At 47.1% G+C, this 19,462-nt stretch overlaps 1 pseudogene; it reads right to left on the bottom strand.

Annotated features, from left to right (window-relative positions):
- Positions 1-3,463: 3,463 nt before the first annotated feature.
- On the bottom strand, positions 3,464-3,556 carry LOC141174713 (U2 spliceosomal RNA; annotated as a pseudogene).
- Positions 3,557-19,462: the final 15,906 nt, after the last annotated feature.

The raw sequence follows: 19,462 nt of genomic DNA on the forward strand, positions 1-19,462 counted from the left end.
TCTCGGGAACTTACTCAGTGTGGGGTGCAGGTCTTGACTCTGACCAACATACGCAGGGCTCAGGGCACTTCTGTGAGGAGTCCAGAGCCTCTCAGGCAGTGTCTGACTCTGGTGCAGTGCAGGCCTCCAGCTGAGACCTGTTGCATTGGCCTCTGCAGTCCATCTGGAGCACGTCTGCTCCACTCTGCTGCCTGGCGCCAAATTTGCCTGTGTCTTGGCACGCTGGACTTTTATATTCAGGAAATCCTTCCTGGGGTCACCTGATAAGGTCCGGCATCTGAATTTGCTCCCCCTTCAACTCTTCTAGCACAACTTGGTTCTGCTTGATTTCACCTTGCCAGCAGATGGCAATCTTTCCTCATTTCTGGCACATCCTGCAAGAATTCTCCTGATGATTCATTGCCCTCTACTACAGTTGTATTCATGAGCCTTTAGATGCCATAACATATTTTCATCAGCTTCATACAGACCTCTATTTGAACCAGAGCCCGCTTTCTAAAGGACTTTTTTGTCCTATTTGCGGGAGTCAGTTCCTGAAGATGCTTCACTTCCTCTGGTAAAAATCTGGAAGGCTCAGGAATAATATCTTCCTGGAAATCTTTTTGATGTGAGAAAGGTTCTGTATATTAACGTATATATTCAATATCGTCATCAGAAGTTTCTGACCAGCGATCATACTGTTCTTTTTACTTATACTTCCTGTCAGCGTCAGACTGGGGTGCCTGGGGACCACAGGAGGAATTGATCCCACAGGGCCCACCTGACTGTTAATTTACATTGTAAATTGTATCTGTTTATACTCAAAAGTCATGTACATTGAGGCACCATACAGCGTTTAAAACAGAGTGTGCCTCTTAATGAACTTGGCGCATTTTTCACCTTACATCCACCACTACAAGTGTAGCGCTATGCCCGGCTTCCCTGCATGGTGTCCCCTTCTCCCTCCATGCAGGGACACCGGTTTACTCCCTGCTCCAGCCTGGAAGTGCAGTTGCCGCAGTGGTGATGATTTTATCACATATGTGGCTACTGACTGACTGCATTAGTCATGTGACCTTCAGGCCATAATAGAAATTGAGAATACCAGTTGGGCACATGGGTAGCGGTTCTGGCAAGCTACAGGGGTCATTTAAGTATATAATTTCTTTTTACTTTCAGACTACAAAGAGACACAAATGTGCCAGGGGACAAGATTATACAAGTTCTTTATTTTACACGCTGCTGTCTTCCATAAAAGCCCAAGCAGAGACATATTGTCCATACAGGCTTACAGCCCAAGAGTGGCATATCCAGTGGTAGCGTAGCGTAGTTTCCCATCATACGAAGGTGACCTTGTCGTGGTTGATGGGCACACATATATTGGCCAAATTCTGCGCAAAAAACCTTCATTTTTCAAAGTGACATTAGTCTAGATACAATATTTCTTATATTTTCATGTATGGAGTGCCGAAGTTCTTTTTGCAATTGAGATTACTCTTTTCTTCAGAGCACCCGAATAGACCAGTGAGCGACCCCTCTCTTTTTTCTGTCTTCCATAGTGAGTTACCAGAAAGATCTGCACCAAAAATCACGCAATTTAATGCAGATTTTTTTTTTTTTGTGGATTTTCATTTGGATTCTTGCTGATTTGCTATTTTAATTCTCCACAGAAATTCTGCTACATTAGGACAGACTGGGCTTCATGCAAATGTCTGGTTTTTTTTGGGTACATAAAAAATAAATTAAAACGATTTACATCAGAGTGCTGGATCAGATTTTTATTGCTGTTTGGGCAGAGTGTGAGTTTTCACTGCATGCAAAAAAAATTTAAAATATGGACATGTGGACGGCCCCATAGTCTAAGAAGGGTACATATTCAGTCCATAAAAAAAACATGGATGGAACATGGATTTAAATAACAGATGTCTAACTGAGACCTCTTTTTTTTTTTTTTTGAAAGCCCGAATTCGTGTCTAAACCCGAGTGCGCTTAAAAAAGTGACAAGTGCCACAAAAAAAGTGCACTAGGATGCTTGTCATCTTGAAACCCTCTCCAAAAGGAGAAGGGTCCCCCAAACCATTCCCCGTCCCTCCGAGCCAGAAGGCCACAGCGAGGAACAGGGACAAATAGCCACCTCCAGCCAAAGCCAGAGGCAACCCAATCAGTGCCGTAACTATAAACTTCGGGGCCCCGGGGCAAAACTTCATAGTGGGGCCCCTCAACATTACAATCACTAGAGGTTGTGCGGAACGTGGTGAAGCCTGCTAAGCATTGTTGTATACAACACACAGGCTTCACCACGTTCCGCAAGACCTTTAATAGATTTTGTTGTTTATGATGCAAGTTTTAGAAGTTTGTCACAGAGATATTTGTGGAGCCGGGAGGAATGTGTGATTATGGAGACTCCCCCCCCCCCCCCCCCCCCATTCCCTCCCCCTCGCAGCAGTATAGACCTATAGCAGGGCTTCTCACAGTTTGTCACAGAGATATTTGTGTCAGCTGAGACTGTCTTCTCTCAATGATGCTGAAAGTTTTTTACAGTCAGTGTGCACTGTGCCTGCCTTGCCAACTCTCTGTGATCTCCAGACTAACATATTGTTACAAATCTTGTGCTATGAGACTCTCCAGGCCAGTGCAGGTTTCCATTCATTGACAGCTGGCAGAGCTCCTGGAAATTATTGAAATGATAGTCTCTCCTGTCCTCCAGGTGACATTGTCTGACAGGAATATAGGAGCTGGGTATTTTAAGAGAAATTAAAGTATTAAAATACAATTTTTTACCATCAGTTTGGGGCCCCTTGGGTGGTTGGGGCCCCGGGGCAGTGCCCCGGCTGCCCCGGTTGTAGTTACGGCCCTGAACCCAATCTTACCCCCAGCACCTACCCGAGTTTTCACCCGAGCAAGGCACTGGAAGCCAAAGACTGTGCTCCCCTCCCGGAAGAAGGGAGCCAACAACGCTCTCCTCCCGAAAGAGGAGAGTCAGGGGGAGTGGAACCTGATGGCCACACACTCCCCCCCCCCCCCCCCCCTCCCCAGACCTGCCAAGAGAGGAACCCGTAAGGGAACCGCATACCGACAAAATCCTAGTAAAAATCCTAGTAAAACGTGGACACACGTGAATAAGTGGACACACAGTGACAAAAAGATTAAATAAATAGTGAAAGTTTCACAGTATAATACTGCCCGGACCTTCGACCGGGAATTGAAAAATTCCCCATGCTAAGGCCAGAAGGTCCAGAATAAGGGTGTGTGCAAAGAAAGAAAATTAAATTTGAAGTGCTTGTGCAAATGTGGCAAAACCTCAAGTGGGGTTTCCAATCCCAGTGAGTTAAGGCACCCCAGGGTCACTAATCCTGGGGCACTTCACACTTCGGGCTTTCGATCTTCCCTGGCCCAATGGCGTCGATCCTTGGGGGCCATGATTTCCACCAGATGACTATATTAGCCACCAGGCGTACTAACAAGCACCTAAACCCCAGTGTGCATAGTGTATCAGTCTACTAGGGCGGCCGACGGCCAAAAGCATCTTTCTCGAAAGATACTACACTTGATCTTAGCCAAAAGGCCGAGAAGCGATTCTACCCCACGTAAATTAGCTAATAAAAGTGCAGCCCTCACCCTATACATAACATTTACAGCAAAGCCCCCTCCTGAACATACAGTACAGACCAAAAGTTTGGACACACCTTCTCATTTAAAGATTTTTCTGTATTTTCATGACTATGAAAACTGTACATTCACACTGAAGGCATCAAAACTATGAATTAACATATGTGGAATTATATACTTAACAAAAAAGTGTGAAACAACTGAAAATATGTCTTATATTCTAGGTTCTTGAAAGTAGTCACCTTTTGCTTTGATGACTGCTTTGCACACTCTTGGCATTTTCTTGATGAGCTTCAAGAGGTAGTAACCGGAAATGGTCTTCTAACAATCTTGAAGGAGTTCCCAGAGATGCTTAGCACTTGTTGGCCCTTTTGCCTTCACTCTGCAGTCCAGCTCACCCCAAACCATCTTGATTGGGTTCAGGTCTGGTGACTGTGGAGGCCAGGTCATCTGGCGTAGCACCCCATCACTCTCCTTCATGGTCAAATAGCCCTTACACAGCCTGGAGGTGTGTTTGGAGTCATTGTCCTGTTGAAAAATAAATGATGGTCCAACTAAACGCAAACCAGATGGAATAGCATGCCGCTGCAAGATGCTGTCGTTATCATGCTGGTTCAGTATACCTTCAATTTTGAATAAATCCCCAACAGTGTCACCAGCAAAGCACCCCTACACCATCACACCTCCTCCTCCATGCTTCATGGTGGGAACCAGGCATGTAGAGTCCATCTGTTTACGTTTTCTGCGTTGCACAAAGACACGGTGGTTGGAACCAAAGATCTCAAATTTGGACTCATCAGACCAAAGCACAGATTTCCACTGGTCTAATGTCCATTCCTTGTGTTCTTTAGCCCAAACAAGTCTCTTCTGCTTGTTGCCTGTCCTTAGCAGTGGTTTACTAGCAGCTATTTTACCATGAAGGCCTGATGCACAAAGTCTCCTCTTAACAGTTGTTGTAGAGATGTGTCTGCTGCTAGAACTCTGTGTGACATTGACCTGGTCTCTAATCTGAGCTGCTGTTAACCTGCGAGTTCTGAGGCTGGTGACTCGGACAAAATTATCTTCAGAAGCAGAGGTGACTCTTGGTCTTCCTTTCCTGGGGCGGTCCTCATGTGAGCCAGTTTCTTTGTAGCGCTTGATGGTTTTTGCAACTGCACTTGGGGACACTTTCAAAGTTTGCCCAATTTTTCGGACTGACTGACCTTCATTTCTTAAAGTAATGATGGCCACTCATTTTTCTTTACTGCTTTTTTCTTGCCATAATACAAATTCTAACAGTCTATTCAGTAGGACTATCAGCTGTGTATCTGACGCGCCCCCTGGGACATATTCCTTTTTGAGGGGAATACCCGGCACCGGATCAGATGGGGGGTTGTAGTCTCCGAGCGGCTGTGACCCGGTCCCGTGCCCAGGGCGTCAAGCTCAGTGTTATGTGGCAGTCCTACAGATGTTATTAAAGTTCTTTTGTGTCGACTACGCCACCCGTTGTGATGCGGTCACTGTGGCCGCCGCTGCTGCAGGGTCCGCTGAGGCTGATGGTGGATGCGCAGCTTGGTGGGATAACCCCCAACGGGAGGGGTATAGCCTCAGAGGGGACAGGCGCAGAGGATGGGGGTTGTGGTGGTGCGGTGCAGCCGGCAATGAAGACAGACTCGGGTTGTGCAGTTAAGGGTGTTTACTTACTGCTGATGTTTCGGTCACTCCAGCTGCTAGTGACCACCCGAGCCGTGCTGCGTCCACCAGGTCCTGGATCCAGCCAACCCCCAAACAAGTCCGGAGCGTGGCCCTGAGCTCTCCCTCTGTCCTTTCTTCAGCCGTCCCCACCAGTGATTCACCTAGGTCCAGCTCCCTCGGGCCTTCTTTTGGGACACCCTTGGCCTTGGGTTCCCTGACCCTCCACGTGGTGTGCCTTCGGGGTGAATGTGGTGGGTGACCGTGACAGACACTGCCCACGGTCTCCGGTCTCTGGCTGGGGAATGTCTTTGCCCCCACCAGCTTGGGTTCCGGTACCCTCTTGCTGACTCCTCACCCGGTGCTCTAATTTGGGTTCTTGGGTCCCTTCAGTCTTCCCCCTCTGGGTCTTTCTCTGCTCCACTCTCTCTCTCTCCAGGGCTGCTGTTTCCTTCTCTCTCCTCTCCAACTTGTTCTCAGCGTCTGACCCTGATCTAAGTTGGTGCCCTCCTTATATATCCCTCTATGTGTGAGCTCAGGTGACCAGCACCCAATGAGCTCCTATCACTACCCAGACTGCTCCCCCTATCTGCCCCTACACTACATGGGATGTACCACCCCCCTCCCACTCCAGCCAGGAACAGGCTCGGTTGTACCTGCACATTTCTAAGTGGGAGTACCGTCGGCCTGCTCCTCTGGAATGGGATGTATGTAGTGCATGCAGTCTATCTGAGCTCAGTTCCACACTCCTTCCTTACCCGGGAGTGGAATATCACACCTCTGGGTTGAGGTGCAATACCCCTGTAGCAGCCGAATCCTCAGGGTGCTACATATCCACCAGACTTCTGCACAACACAACTGATGGTCTCAACCCCGTTTATAAGGCAAGAAATCCCACTTATTAAACCTGACAGGGTACACCTGTGAAATGAAAACCATTTCCGGTTACTACCTCTTGGAAGTTTATCAAGAGAATGCCAAGAGTGTGCAAAGCAGTCATCAAAGCAAAAGGTGGCTACTTTGAAGAACCTAGTATATAAGACATATTTTCAGTTGTTTCACACTTTTTTTGTTAAGTATATAATTCCACATGTGTTAATTCATAGTTTTGATGCCTTCAGTGTGAATGTACAATTTTCAAAGCCATGATCTATTTTATGGTTTATAAAGTATTCTTTCTGCCCACATATTGCATACAGTACATGTAGCATACATTTACAATAAAGCTGCTACCAAAAAAATAAATTCATAGAGAATACTCCTGCCCCACACATACCACATATAGTCAAGTCCCCTCCTCCCCCACACATAGTATGCACAGCCAAGTCCCCTCCTCCCCTACACATAGTATGCACAGCCAAGTCCCCTCCTCCCCCACACATTTTATGCACAGCCAAGTCCTCCCTCCCCCACACATAGTATGCACAGCCAAGTTCCCCTCCCCCACACATAATGTAGCAAGTATAGCCAAATGACCCTCTCTTACACATAGCATATGAACAACCTCCCCCAAAATTGATGTATATAGGTCCACTATTCTATTATACATACAATTTTCACATTAAATAAAATTAAAAAATGAAAACTGCTTTTCCTACACGACGCTGAAGTTGCAGAATTGTTTTTCCTACCAATCGTCAAGCTCACAGAATTCTTCTTGTTGCCACCACTAACAGCAGAAGAGGGAGAATGTCCGGGCGGGCGGCAGCTGTGGTGACCCATTGGCTCCCTGTGAAAACATTGCAGGGGGCTGATGGGAGCTGGTCAGATTGATATCTCTGCAGGTGAAGTGTCCCTAGCACAGCTATGCACTGCTCAGCTAATCTGATTCTATAGTGGCAGAAGAGGTGAGTTTACTGAGATCTGTGTAGGAGAGGTTTAGTGACACTTCTTTTGCAAAGGTGTTAGTCTGACTCTAATACATAGCAGTGGCACTGCAGTGGGAGGAGCGAGTCTGCCACTGTGGATGCAGATTAGCTAAGCAGTGCATTGCTTGCTAGGATAGGAGGGGACATCCATCGACCAGCATCAGGGCCCACTGGAGGGGTCTTGTGACCCCTTTAGTAACCATCGGACTCCCGCGATGAGAATCGCGGGTCCTGATGGTTACGATGGTATCCTGTGATCTCAGGCCTGTGAGATCCAGCAATAAGCTGCAGAGTTTGAGACCAGCTATCAAAGTGACAATCACACATGTCCCACTGTGGGACTTGGTGAAAAAGTAAAAAAAAAGTTAAATAAAATGTGTAAAAAAAAAAACAAAAAAACACACAAAAAGCGCACACAAATCTCTAAAATCCGTTTCGCCTCTCAAAACTCAGCGTTTGTGATCAAACAAAAATAAATGAAAAAACGTACACATAATTGGTATCGCCATGTCCGGAACGACCCGCTCTATAAAACTGTCGCGTTATTTAGTCCATTTGGCAAATGTGAATAAAAAACACGCCAAAAATGACACTTTTTCATCATACTGACAAAAAAAGTGAATAAAAAGCGATCAAAAAGTCGTACGTAAAAAAAAAAAAATTATACAAATAAAAATGCCAAACCGTCCGTCAAAAAAGAAGCCATAATATGGCTCATTCGGCAAAAAAATAAAAAAGTTACAGCTCTCCGAATGCGATGATGCAAAATCAAGTTCTTTTTTGTAAAATACTGTTTTTAACCTGTAAAAATAGCAAAGTATAAAAAAATTATATAAATCTGGTATCACTGTAATCGGACCGACCCGGCAGACAAATTGGTCTTATTACTTTTACCGCACGGCGAAAGGCGCAAAAGAATAAAAATTAAAAACAATAACTGAATTGCTGGTATTTGTTCATTCTGTGTCTTAAAAATCTGAATAAAAAGCAATCAAAAATTACTATGTGCCCCAAAATGGTACCAAAAAAATAAGTCCCGCATAAAAATAAGCCATCATACAGCTCTGTTCACCAAAAGATAAAAAAAATTACAGCTCTCAGAATATGGCAACGAAAATAACTACTTTTTATAAAAAAGCATTTTTATTGTGTGATAGCTGCAAAACCTAAAATAAAAAACACATAAATCTGGTATCGCAGTCATCGAACCGACCCGAAGAATAAATCCACCTAATCACTTATACCCGCACGGTGAACCTCGAAAAAACTATTCTGGTACTGCTGTGTTCATTTTGCCTCCAAAAAAATCAGAATAAGGCTCGGCTCACGTTTATCCTGCGCTTACGTTGGGGTTTCTGTGTAAATTCACCAAAAACACAATTCAGACAAAAAACCCAGATGGAGCCACTCACTTATGAGGCTTATGGAGCTGAAGTGTCCATGAGCTGAAGTGTCCATGAGCTGAAGTGTCCATGAGCTGAAGTGTCCGAAATTTGAATTAATCCTGAATAACATGATGCATGCAGACTGTACCTTACCTGCCATCACCGCACTCTAATCAGCATCTGTTTATCCATTCCTCTTACAGGTACGTCACCCAACTTTTCCTATGCTGAATTCCATGCTGTCTTCCCTATACCGTTCTGTTCCAATTCTCTAATGGTTCGTCACCCAACTTTTCCTATGCTGAATTCCATGCTGTCTTCCCTATACCGTTCTGTTCCAATTCTCTAATGGTACGTCACCCAACTTTTCCTATGCTGAATTCCATGCTGTCTTCCCTATACAATTCTTTTCCAATTCTCTAATGGTACGTCACCCAACTTTTCCTATGCTGAATTCCATGCTGTCTTCCCTATACCGTTCTGTTCCAATTCTCTAATGGTACGTCACCCAACTTTTCCTTCTTGACTCCCATGCAGATTTCTCTATATTTCTCTACCCCTATTTCCCACTGGTATGTGACCCAGCCACCCCCCACTTTCATTTATGGCCTTGTTTACCCTGTCTCGAGCATCCAGCATCTGGTTCAATCTAATCAGATGATCAAGATGAGCACAGACCACTCCCATCTGCTTCACAGCTGAATACATTCTGTAGCCCATATATTGAGAACTAGGAGTCTGTGTCAGACTTCAGTCTGTGTCCATGAGCTGAAGTGTCTGAAATTTGAATTAATCCTGAATAGAACCTGAAGGAAACTGGATACTTTGTCATAGTAAACAATGTTTGTCTTTGTTTTCACTCTCACCCCCATTAATCCTTCACTTCTTACAACCACCCCTAATCCCTACACCTAGTAAGGAACTCTTCATCTCTCCCTCCATTCTCCCCACCCATCTCACCTTCTCCTCAGAGCTATTCCTCAATATACAATCCTTTTGTCTCCAAACACAGACAGCCACCTCATGCCCTCTCCTGTTCCCACCTAATAACGCTTTCTCTGCTCCTCCTTACTGCCGGCGACATCTCTCCAAATCCCGGCCCTCCTCACCACATCCATACAATCACTTCCACCTCCTACCCACGATCTATCCCAAACTCTCGTAACCCTTCTAACCTTAGACCTATACGCCCAGCCCCCGCTTCCCAAGTTCCACTAACAGGAGCTCTATGGAACGCTTGCTCGGTCTGCAATAAACTTTCCTACATTCACGATCTCTTCATCACTAGCAAGCTTTCCTTCCTCGGCATCACTGAAACCTGGCTCACCCCCTCCGACACAGCCTCTCCTGCTGCACTTTCGTATGGCGGATTCCACCTCTCCCATACCCCCCGCCCCACCGGCAAGCACGGTGGAGGAATAGGTTTCCTCCTCTCAGAAAAGTGCTCCTTCACCCATATCCCACTGCCGCCCGCAATTACTCTCCCCTCTTTTGAAGTGCACTGCGTGCGCATCTACTCCCCCTCCAACCTCCAACTGGCTGTCATCTACCGCCCCCCAGGATCAACCACCACTTTCTTTGACCACTTCACCACCTGGCTTCTTCATTTCCTCTCCGTTGACATCCCCACTATCCTCATGGGCGACTTTAACATCCCCATTGACACTTCCCTCTCAGCTGCCTCTAAGCTTCTATCCCTCACTTCCTCCTTTGGTCTTACTCAGTGGTCTTCCACACCCACCCACAAAGACGGGCACACGCTGGACCTCATCTTCACCCGCCTCTGTTCCCTATCTAACCTCTCTAACTCACCTCTCCCTCTCTCTGACCACAACCTACTCACATTCTCTTCTCTCTCCTCCCCGGGGCAACAATCCCCACTCCACAAACTTGCATACCCTCGTAGAAATCTCAAACACCTTGACCTACACTCTCTCTCTGAATCCCTCCTCCCTCTTACAGACATTAGTTCCTTACATGATGCAGATGCTGCTGCCACTTTATACAACACCACAACAGCTGCAGCTCTCGATTCGGTCGCCCCCCTCACACATACCAAGGCTCGCACAATCAACAGACAACCCTGGCACACCAGCCTAACTAAAGAACTGCGACGGGCCTCCAGGGTTGCTGAACGTAGATGGAAAAGGTCCCACTCCCATGAGCACTTCATCGCATTCAAACAGTCCCTCACTACCTTCAAGTCCACACTCACTGCAGCAAAACAAACATACTTTGCATCTCTCATATCCTCCCTGTCTCACAACCCTAAACAACTATTCAACACCTTCAATTCTCTCCTCCGTCCCCCAGTGCCTCCTCCCTCTCCTCTTATTTCAGCCGAAGACTTTGCCTCATTCTTCAAGCAGAAGATTGACACCATCAGACAAAGTTTTTGCCTAAAGCCCCCACAGCCCCCCCACACCTACTCAACCCTCCTCCTCCAAAACCACATTCTCCACCATTTCTGAAGATCAACTTTCCTCCTTACTCTCCAAATCACACCTCACCACCTGTAAACTTGACCCAATCCCGTCCCACCTCATGTCAAACCTTACCACTATCTTCATCCCAGCCCTAGCCCACCTCTTCAACCTGTCACTAACAACTGGTGTCTTCCAATCATGCTTCAAACATGCCTCAATGACACCCATCCTCAAAAAGCCCTCCCTTGACCCATCCTCCGTGTCTAGCTATCGCCCCATATCACTTCTCCCCTATGCCTCAAAACTACTGGAACAACACGTCCATTCTGAACTGTCCTCCCACCTCTCCTCCTGCTCCCTCTTCGACCGCCTACAATCTGGTTTCCGACCACACCATTCTACTGAAACTGCACTGACTAAAGTCACAAACGACCTACTAACCGCCAAATCTAAGTGACACTACTCTGTCCTCCTCCTCCTAGACCTGTCATCTGCCTTTGACACAGTGGACCATTCCCTCTTACTTCAGACTCTCTCATCTCTCGGCATCACAGACTTGGCCCTATCCTGGATCTCCTCATACCTAACAGACCGGACATTCAGTGTCTCCCACTCACAGACCACCTCCTCATCTCGCCCCCTATCTGTCGGTGTCCCCCAAGGTTCAGTTCTAGGACCCCTGCTCTTCTCCATCTACACCTTAGGCCTGGGACAGCTCATAGAGTCTCTTGGCTTTCACTATCACCTCTATGCTGATGACACACAGATCTACCTCTCTGGACCCGATATCACCTCCTTACTAACCAAAATCCCACAATGTCTGTCTGCTATTTCATCCTTCCTCTCGGCCAGATTTCTAAAACTTAACATGGACAAAACAGAATTCATCATCTTTCCGCCATCTCATTCAACCCTCCCAACTGACCTATCTATCAACGTCAATGGCTGCCCACTCTCCCCAGTCCCTCAAGCTCGCTGCCTTGGAGTAACCCTGGACTCGGAACTCTCCTTCAAACCACATATCCAAGCCCTTTCCACTTCCTGCCGACTCCAACTCAAAAATATCTCCCGGATCCGCACATTCCTAAACCATGAATCTGCAAAAACACTAGTGCACGTCCTCATCATCTCCCGCCTTGACTACTGCAACCTCCTGCTCTGTGGCCTCCCCTCTAACACTCTCGCACCCCTCCAATCTATCCTAAACTCTGCTGCTCGACTAATCAACCTGTCCCCCCGCTATTCCCCGGCCTCTCCTCTCTGTCAATCTCTTCACTGGCTCCCCATTGCTCAGAGACTCCAGTTCAAAACCCTAACCATGACATACAAAGCCAATCACAACCTGTCTCCTCCATATATCTCCGACCTAGTCTCCCGTTACATACCTGCACGCAACCTCCGATCCTCACAAGATCTCCTGCTCTACTCCCCTCTTATCTCCTCCTCCCACAACCGTATACAAGATTTCTCCCGTGCTTCCTCCCTACTCCGGAAATCTCTACCCCAACGTATCAGACTCTCGCCTACCGTGGAAACCTTCAAAAGGAACCTGAAGACCCACCTCTTCCGACAAGCCTACAACCTGCAGTAACCACCGCTCCACCATACCGCTGCACGACCAGCTCTACCCTCACCTACTGTATCCTCACCCATCCCTCGTAGATTGTGAGTCCTCGCGGGCAGGGTCCTCTCTCCTCCTGTACCAGTCGCTGTCACATTGTGTTCAAGATTATTGTAATTGTTCTTGTATTACACCCCTTTTTCACATGTAAAGCGCCATGGAATAAATGGCGCTATAATAATAAATAATAATTATAATAATAATAATTATGGAGTCTCTTTGGACTGGTCTCTGCTCCAGCGTGCGTACCATAATTTTAGGCTTTTTTAGCGCACAAGTGTGGATGACCACAGATCTGTGTGTGCCTAAAAAGATGGAGACGACGGGCAGACTTCAAATGAGCTTCAAAGTGTCACCATCTGCCTTTGTGGTGGGTAGTTCCATTGGGAGTTTCGTCTGAATCGCATTTTTGTGGGATTTACACGGAAACCCTGTCATAAGTGCTCAGCATAGACTGGTGATCCTGTCTTATTCTGGAAACAATCAAAAATTATGTACCCCAAAATGTTACCAATAAAACCCCTAATTTATCCCACACAAAACAGCCCCCTCTCAGGTCTGTCATCTGTCACTGGGACTATAGGGGGTCCCACGTTACTGGTAAAACAAAGACTCTGGAAAAGGGACGGCTCCCGCCCACTCAAATAAAATCCAGTGAATTCTGTGCTCCCAAATCCAAATGCCCACTCCTTCTGATCCCCGCTGAGCCTAAACCGCAGTAAGCAGCCACATGTTTGACATTATTATAGCGAGGAGAGCACTTAATTTACAAGGTGTGTGTCACCAGGAGAAATGTATGGAGGCACTACACTTTATGGGGGCGCAATGTATGGGCACTAAACTGGCATATTTGGAATTCTCCAGAATAAAGCCTGGCTTGGATGTTACATAATAGTCATTGCAGCAGTAGATGAATTCATTGAGATGTGTAATTTCTACAATGGGGTCACTTTTGAGGTTGTTCTGCTGTTCTGGCAGCTTGGGGGCTCCGCAAATGTCACCCACAAACTATTCTTCCAAAATCTATGCTCCCAAAGCCAAATAGTGCTCCTTCCTTCTCAGCTCTGACGTGTGGCCTAACAGTAATTTCTGATGACATATGGGGCATCATCGCGTTCGGGAGAAATAGCATAACAAATTATGGGGTCCGTTTTCTTCTATTATCCACGTACAAATTTGGTGCTAAAACTACATTTTTGTGAAAGAGATTGAAATTTTCAGTATGACGACCTAATGTTATCAAATTCTGTGTAGTACCTGTGGGTTCAAAATGCTCACTATACCCCTGGATAAAATCCTTGAGGGGTGTAGTTTCCAAAATGGGGTCCCTTTGGGGGGTTTCCATTGTTTAGGCACATCAGGGGCTCTGCAAACGCGACATGACACCCGCAGACCATTTCATCAAAGTCTGCATTCCAAACGTCACTCCTTCCTTTCCAAGCCCTGCCGTGCGCCCAAACAATAGTTTTCCCCTACATATAGGGTATGTCCATACTCAAAAGCAATTGTACAACAAATTTTGGGGTCTATTTTTTCCTGTTACCCTTGTGAAAATAAAAAAATTGGGACTAAAAGTAAATTTTTGTGGAAAAAAATTAGATTTTTTAATTTCACGGCTCTACGTTATAAACCTCTGAGAAGCACCTGGCAGTTCATGGTGCTCACCACACATCTAGATAAGTTCCCTGAGGGGTCTAGTTTCCAAAATGGGGTCACTTGTGGGGGGTTTCCACTGTTTATGTACATCAGGGGCTCCCCAAACACGAAATGGCGTCCGCTAATTATTCAAGCAAATTTTACATTCAAAAAGTCAAATGGTGCTCCTTCCCTTCCGAACCCTGCCGTGCTCCCAAATAGTGTTTTTTCCCCACATATGGGGTATTGGCTTACTCAGGAGGAATTGCACACCAAATGGTATGGGGCTGTTGAGGGAGGGCACCAACGTCCCTTCACGGTGGACCAAGTGAGTGTCAAATTATTATGTTACAAGGTTGATTGTGCAATCCACAGAAAACCAAACGGAGACAGTGCTCTGTATGGGAGGATTCAGAGAATCTCTAATTCCGTTTATTTCTACTTAGCATTTTATATTGTTTTGAGTTTATTAATAGCCAATCATCTACAGCCGTACTACAGTACTACAGGCTTAGGCCAATGTTGGTGCAATTATTACAGAAACACACATATGGTCATTTATCATCGTTAGTTTGGCGCATGATGGAAATTTACAAGGTTACCCATCCCGGCTCAGGCTAGTCAGATAACGGGAGCAGAGTGTCTCACAGAATGTTCTTGTGAGAAAAGGTTAGTGTGGGAAAGATGCATAAGATGCATGTGAAGCATGAGAAAAGAAGGAAAGAATGCATGTTATGCAAGGAGTATAATAACATGATTTTAAAGCAAGCAGACAAAATGGAGTTGCTATAGCATGAGTATCAATATGTCCTGTACACTTGGATAGCATGAATATTAATATGTCCTTTACATTCCCGCCTAAAAATTATGTTATTATCAACAATAGAGGTGCTTTCCCAGGGTCATGTTTTGAGTCTGAGGGACATTGGTCTTCACTCAATTAGTGCCCTTGTTACCAATTGAGGCTGTCGCGGTATGTCCATCCCCCCTTGTTTGTTGAGCATAAAGCATAAAGCTCTGATGTTCAGACGTGAGGTTGGTCGGGGCAAGCGGGTAAAGGTCATCATTCCCTTGTCGTCCAGGTCCTCAATGCTGGTCACATCTGGGAGGTCCGTGTATAGTAGCACTGGATGTTGGTTGACAGCGTCCTCCTTGCTCACTGATGATTGGCAGGTTTTCCTCATGCAAATTGGGATACAATAAAAGACTAGTTTTAGTAAAACATATAGTAACAAGATGCAAGCAGCAATATGCAACACTCCTTGTAATATTCCAGCAATCCATCCACCAATCCCTTTAAAACAATTAGCAGGATTTAAAAAGGAAAACGTATCAGACCACCAACTGTTTTTGGTCAATTTATTAAGTTTGTTATATTCTTCCCTGAGTTTCCTAATGTCTTCCAATTTAGTCTTTAACCGTATGGTAGAGTCGGGGTCAATATAGTGACAACAGGCTGGGCCTATAACCTGACACATCCCTCCTTGAGCTGCTGTCAATTAGTCCAGCACTAAAGTATGTTGATTAGCTACTATAATAAGTTGATTCTGCACCGCAACAGTGGTATTAATTATTCCAATACTCTCCAAATCTGATCATCTAAGTAATCAGTGACTTCCACTAATTTGTCCCACATTTGTGTAACCATAGGGTAGAGGAAGACAGTACTAGCTATCTTATTGGGTATAGTCATTTGTACTAAATGAGGTCTTCCTGATGGGCGTGAGGTGTTGTCCTTAGCACGTTTATAGATGGTATGAAGAGGGATGGCTTTCAAATCTACTTTACTATGGGGAATAAGATAAGTGGCTGGAGTTAGCCGGGCCAACGTACAAGACCCCCCTACTCCGACTGGGAGCCATTTGTACGCATTATTCCCACAGACCCAATATGTGGCTGATGGCAGATCCCATAAAGCAGAGTGCTGTAATACTAATTTATGTACCAAATCGATAAACACTGTGTTATTTGATAACATACACCATGAAGACATTTGTCCCAGGGGGCTATAATATCCAACATCCGGATTGCCACATGTTGGATCACTGGGCTTATATTCAGAAAATTCATGTTTTACTGCTGTTGGGGTTGTCAGGAGCACTTGGTATGGTCCGTCATACAATGGTTCTAGTCCATGTTTCCGAACATGCTTCTTCACATACACATAATCTCCAGGTTTGAGGGTATGACAACCTTCTGCATCAGCTGGATCTGGAATAGAAGATGATACTAACGCATGAGTGTTAGTTAAGGCTTTGGCAATCTGAATCTTATATTGCACAACATGATCTGTTTCTTCTGATAATTGTTGTGGGGTAAATCTAGCTATGGCTGGTTGTGACCCAAATAGTATCTCATAGGGTGATAGTTTGCGTTTCCCTTTGGGGGTGGTGCGTATGTGATATAGTGCAATGGGAAGGAGCTCAGGCCACTGGGCCGTAGTCTCCTGCATCATTTTGGTTAATTGCCTTTTCAGTGTGCCATTCAATCTCTCCACCTTGCCACTTGACTGTAGATGGTAAGGAGTATGTAACACCACTGTTCATCCGATCATGGTAAGTATTTCTTGATATACGCATGAGGAAAAGGCTGGTCCTTGATCACTTTCGATAACTTCTGGTACTCCATACTGGCAAACAACTTCAGAGACCAGCTTCTTGGCAGTGGTAAGGTTGCAGCCTCTACCAATGTATCTTCAGTTGTGACAACATATCCAATATTAAACCTGCCAGAGGTGTCAACCTATCTGGATCCATCCGTATATAACATAAGTTCTGGATCATCCAAGGGTACTTCCCCCACTAAAACAAGTGGAGTTGACGCCGAAGTAATTTGTTCCAGACAATCATGCGGTGGAGCCTCTTTCCCCTCTCCTTCAGGTGCTGGTAGCAGGGTGGCCGAGTTGATGGTGGTGCACCGGTGTAACTTCACATTTTCTGGCAAAATCAACGAACACTGCAGCCGCAGGTGTCTCTGTGTGGACAGATGTTTAGGTTGCTGTAAAGCCAAAACAGCTGCAATATCGTGTGGAGCATAAATGTGAGTCTCATGTCCAAGGATGATGTCCGCCATCTTTTCAAGTAACTGCTGTGTGGCGTGAACCGCTCGTAGACAGCTGGGGGAGGCCCTGGCTACTGGGTCCAGATGCGCTGAGTAATAACCGACTGGGCGCTGCTTTGTACAGTGTCTCTGCGTTGTAACGGGTCCGGGAGGCGGAACCTCTGAGCTACTATACAAGGGGGCGGCCCTTGTAAGGGAGCGGGTGGCAGTCTCTGGATGAACGGACAGGGAGATACGGCAAGTGATCAGGGCAGTCTCTGGGTGAACGGACAGGGAGATACGGCAAGTGATCAGGGCAGTCTCTGGGTAAGGGGTAGGTACGACCTGTGATGGCAGAGCCTCCGGGTAGGCTAGCAGGCAGATGGTAGATGGGTGCTCCCAGGTGAGCAAGCGAGAGTCTCTGGAATAGCAGGTGGTCACGGCACGTGACGGCGGAGCCTCCGGGCTGGCAGGCAGGCAGGTAACGGAGAAGCGCTCCCAGGTGAGCGGGCAAGAGTCTCTGGAATAGCTGGTGGTCACCGCACGTGACAACGGGACCTCCGGGCTGGCAAGCAGGCAGGTAACGGAGATGCGCTCCCAGGTGAGCGGGCAAGAGTCTCTGAGATAGCTGGTGGTCACAGCACGTGACAACGGAGCCTCCGGGCTGGCAAGCAGGCAGGTAACGGAGAAGCGCTCCCAGGTGAGCGGGCAAGCTGGTCCATAGACAGACTGACCGGAGTAGTAAGGCAGACCGTCGGACCTCAGGCAAGCAGGCAGGTAGCTGATATGCGCTCCCAGGTGAGCGGGCAGGCTGGTCCTTAGACAGACTGACAGGAGTAGTAAGGCAGACCGTCGGACCTCAGACTGGCAGACAGGTAACAAGTATTCAGGCAGGAATCAGGCAGGTAACTGGCAGGAATCAGGCAGGTAACTGGCAGGTAACTGGCAGGTAACTGGCAACGGGACCTGAGGGCTGAAGCACAGGTGAGACACAGGTGCAAACAACATTGCTCGGGCACCTCCATTTTGGAGGAGGTGCCTTTTATATGATGAAGTCCTCCGGCCATTGGCCGGGGACTCTTTAGGGCGGCGCGCGCGGCCCCTTTAAGAGGAGGGGAGCGCGCGCGCGCCCTAAGCACAGGACGCCGGGCAGGAGCGCGCGCTGACAGCAGAGCGGGGAGAGGACGCCGGGCACGGAGCAGAGCGGTGAGGGGAGCAGCGTCCCTGCCTAGCAGAGGGCAGGGACGCCAGCGCTACAGTACCCCCCCCTTTAGGCCCCCCCTTTTTTAGGCCAGACAGAAATTTAGCTAGGATGAGAGGGGCATGGATGTTCTCCCGGGGCTCCCACGTTCTCTCCTCAGGACCAAACCCCCTCCAATCTACCAGAAAAAAGGTCTTTCCTCTTACCCTTTTGCTGGCAAGAATGTTCTCTACCTCAAACTTGTCCTCAGCAGAAACCAGAGCAGGAGGCGTACCTGTAGACTTAGAAAAAGAGTTAAGTACCACAGGTTTGAGGAGAGATACATGGAAGGAGTTAGGGATCCGTAAGTTGGCCGGGAGTTTCAATTTATAGGTTACCGGGTTGATCTGACCGATGACCACCAGTGGGCCGATGAACCGAGACCCTAACTTATAGGAAGGGATCTTGAGTCGGACATATTTGGACGAGAGCCAGACTTTATCCCCAGGACGGAATTGAGGAGGGTCCATCGCTAAATGCTGCCAGGGGGCAGCAGGTACTGGCAGAGGAAGAAGGCGGCCGGCCGACAGGTGTCTCGGAACTTTGTTGCGGGCGCAGGACACACAGGCAGAAACAAAGTCCATAACATCCTTGTGCAGGTTAGGCCACCAGTAGTGTCGGGTAATAAGCTGGAGGGTCTTTTTCCGACCGGCGTGGTCAGCTAGTTTAGACGAATGACCCCAGTGTAGGATTCTCTCCCGATCAGGTACCGATACGAACGTCTTACCAGGAGGGAGACAATTTAGACTCACGGGAGCCACCTGCATTACTCTGGCGGGATCGATGGGGCAGTCACATGGTCTATGAGGTGGTGATGTCTCTGCCTCCTCCTTAACAAAGACATCAGCACTAGACCAATAAGGAATCGGAAGTCCAGGTAGATTAGCTGGGATAGGAGAGGGACGGACGGAATGGACGGGAACCAGGCAGGTTTTATGACAGGCCTGTCCCCAGTGAAGGACTTCTCCGGTTTGCCAGTCAAGCACGGG

Source organism: Phyllobates terribilis, unplaced genomic scaffold (assembly GCF_046119375.1).
Source record: "Phyllobates terribilis strain yellow unplaced genomic scaffold, ASM4611937v1 Scaffold_1__5_contigs__length_1240528914, whole genome shotgun sequence".
NCBI classification, from domain to species: domain Eukaryota; kingdom Metazoa; phylum Chordata; class Amphibia; order Anura; family Dendrobatidae; genus Phyllobates; species Phyllobates terribilis.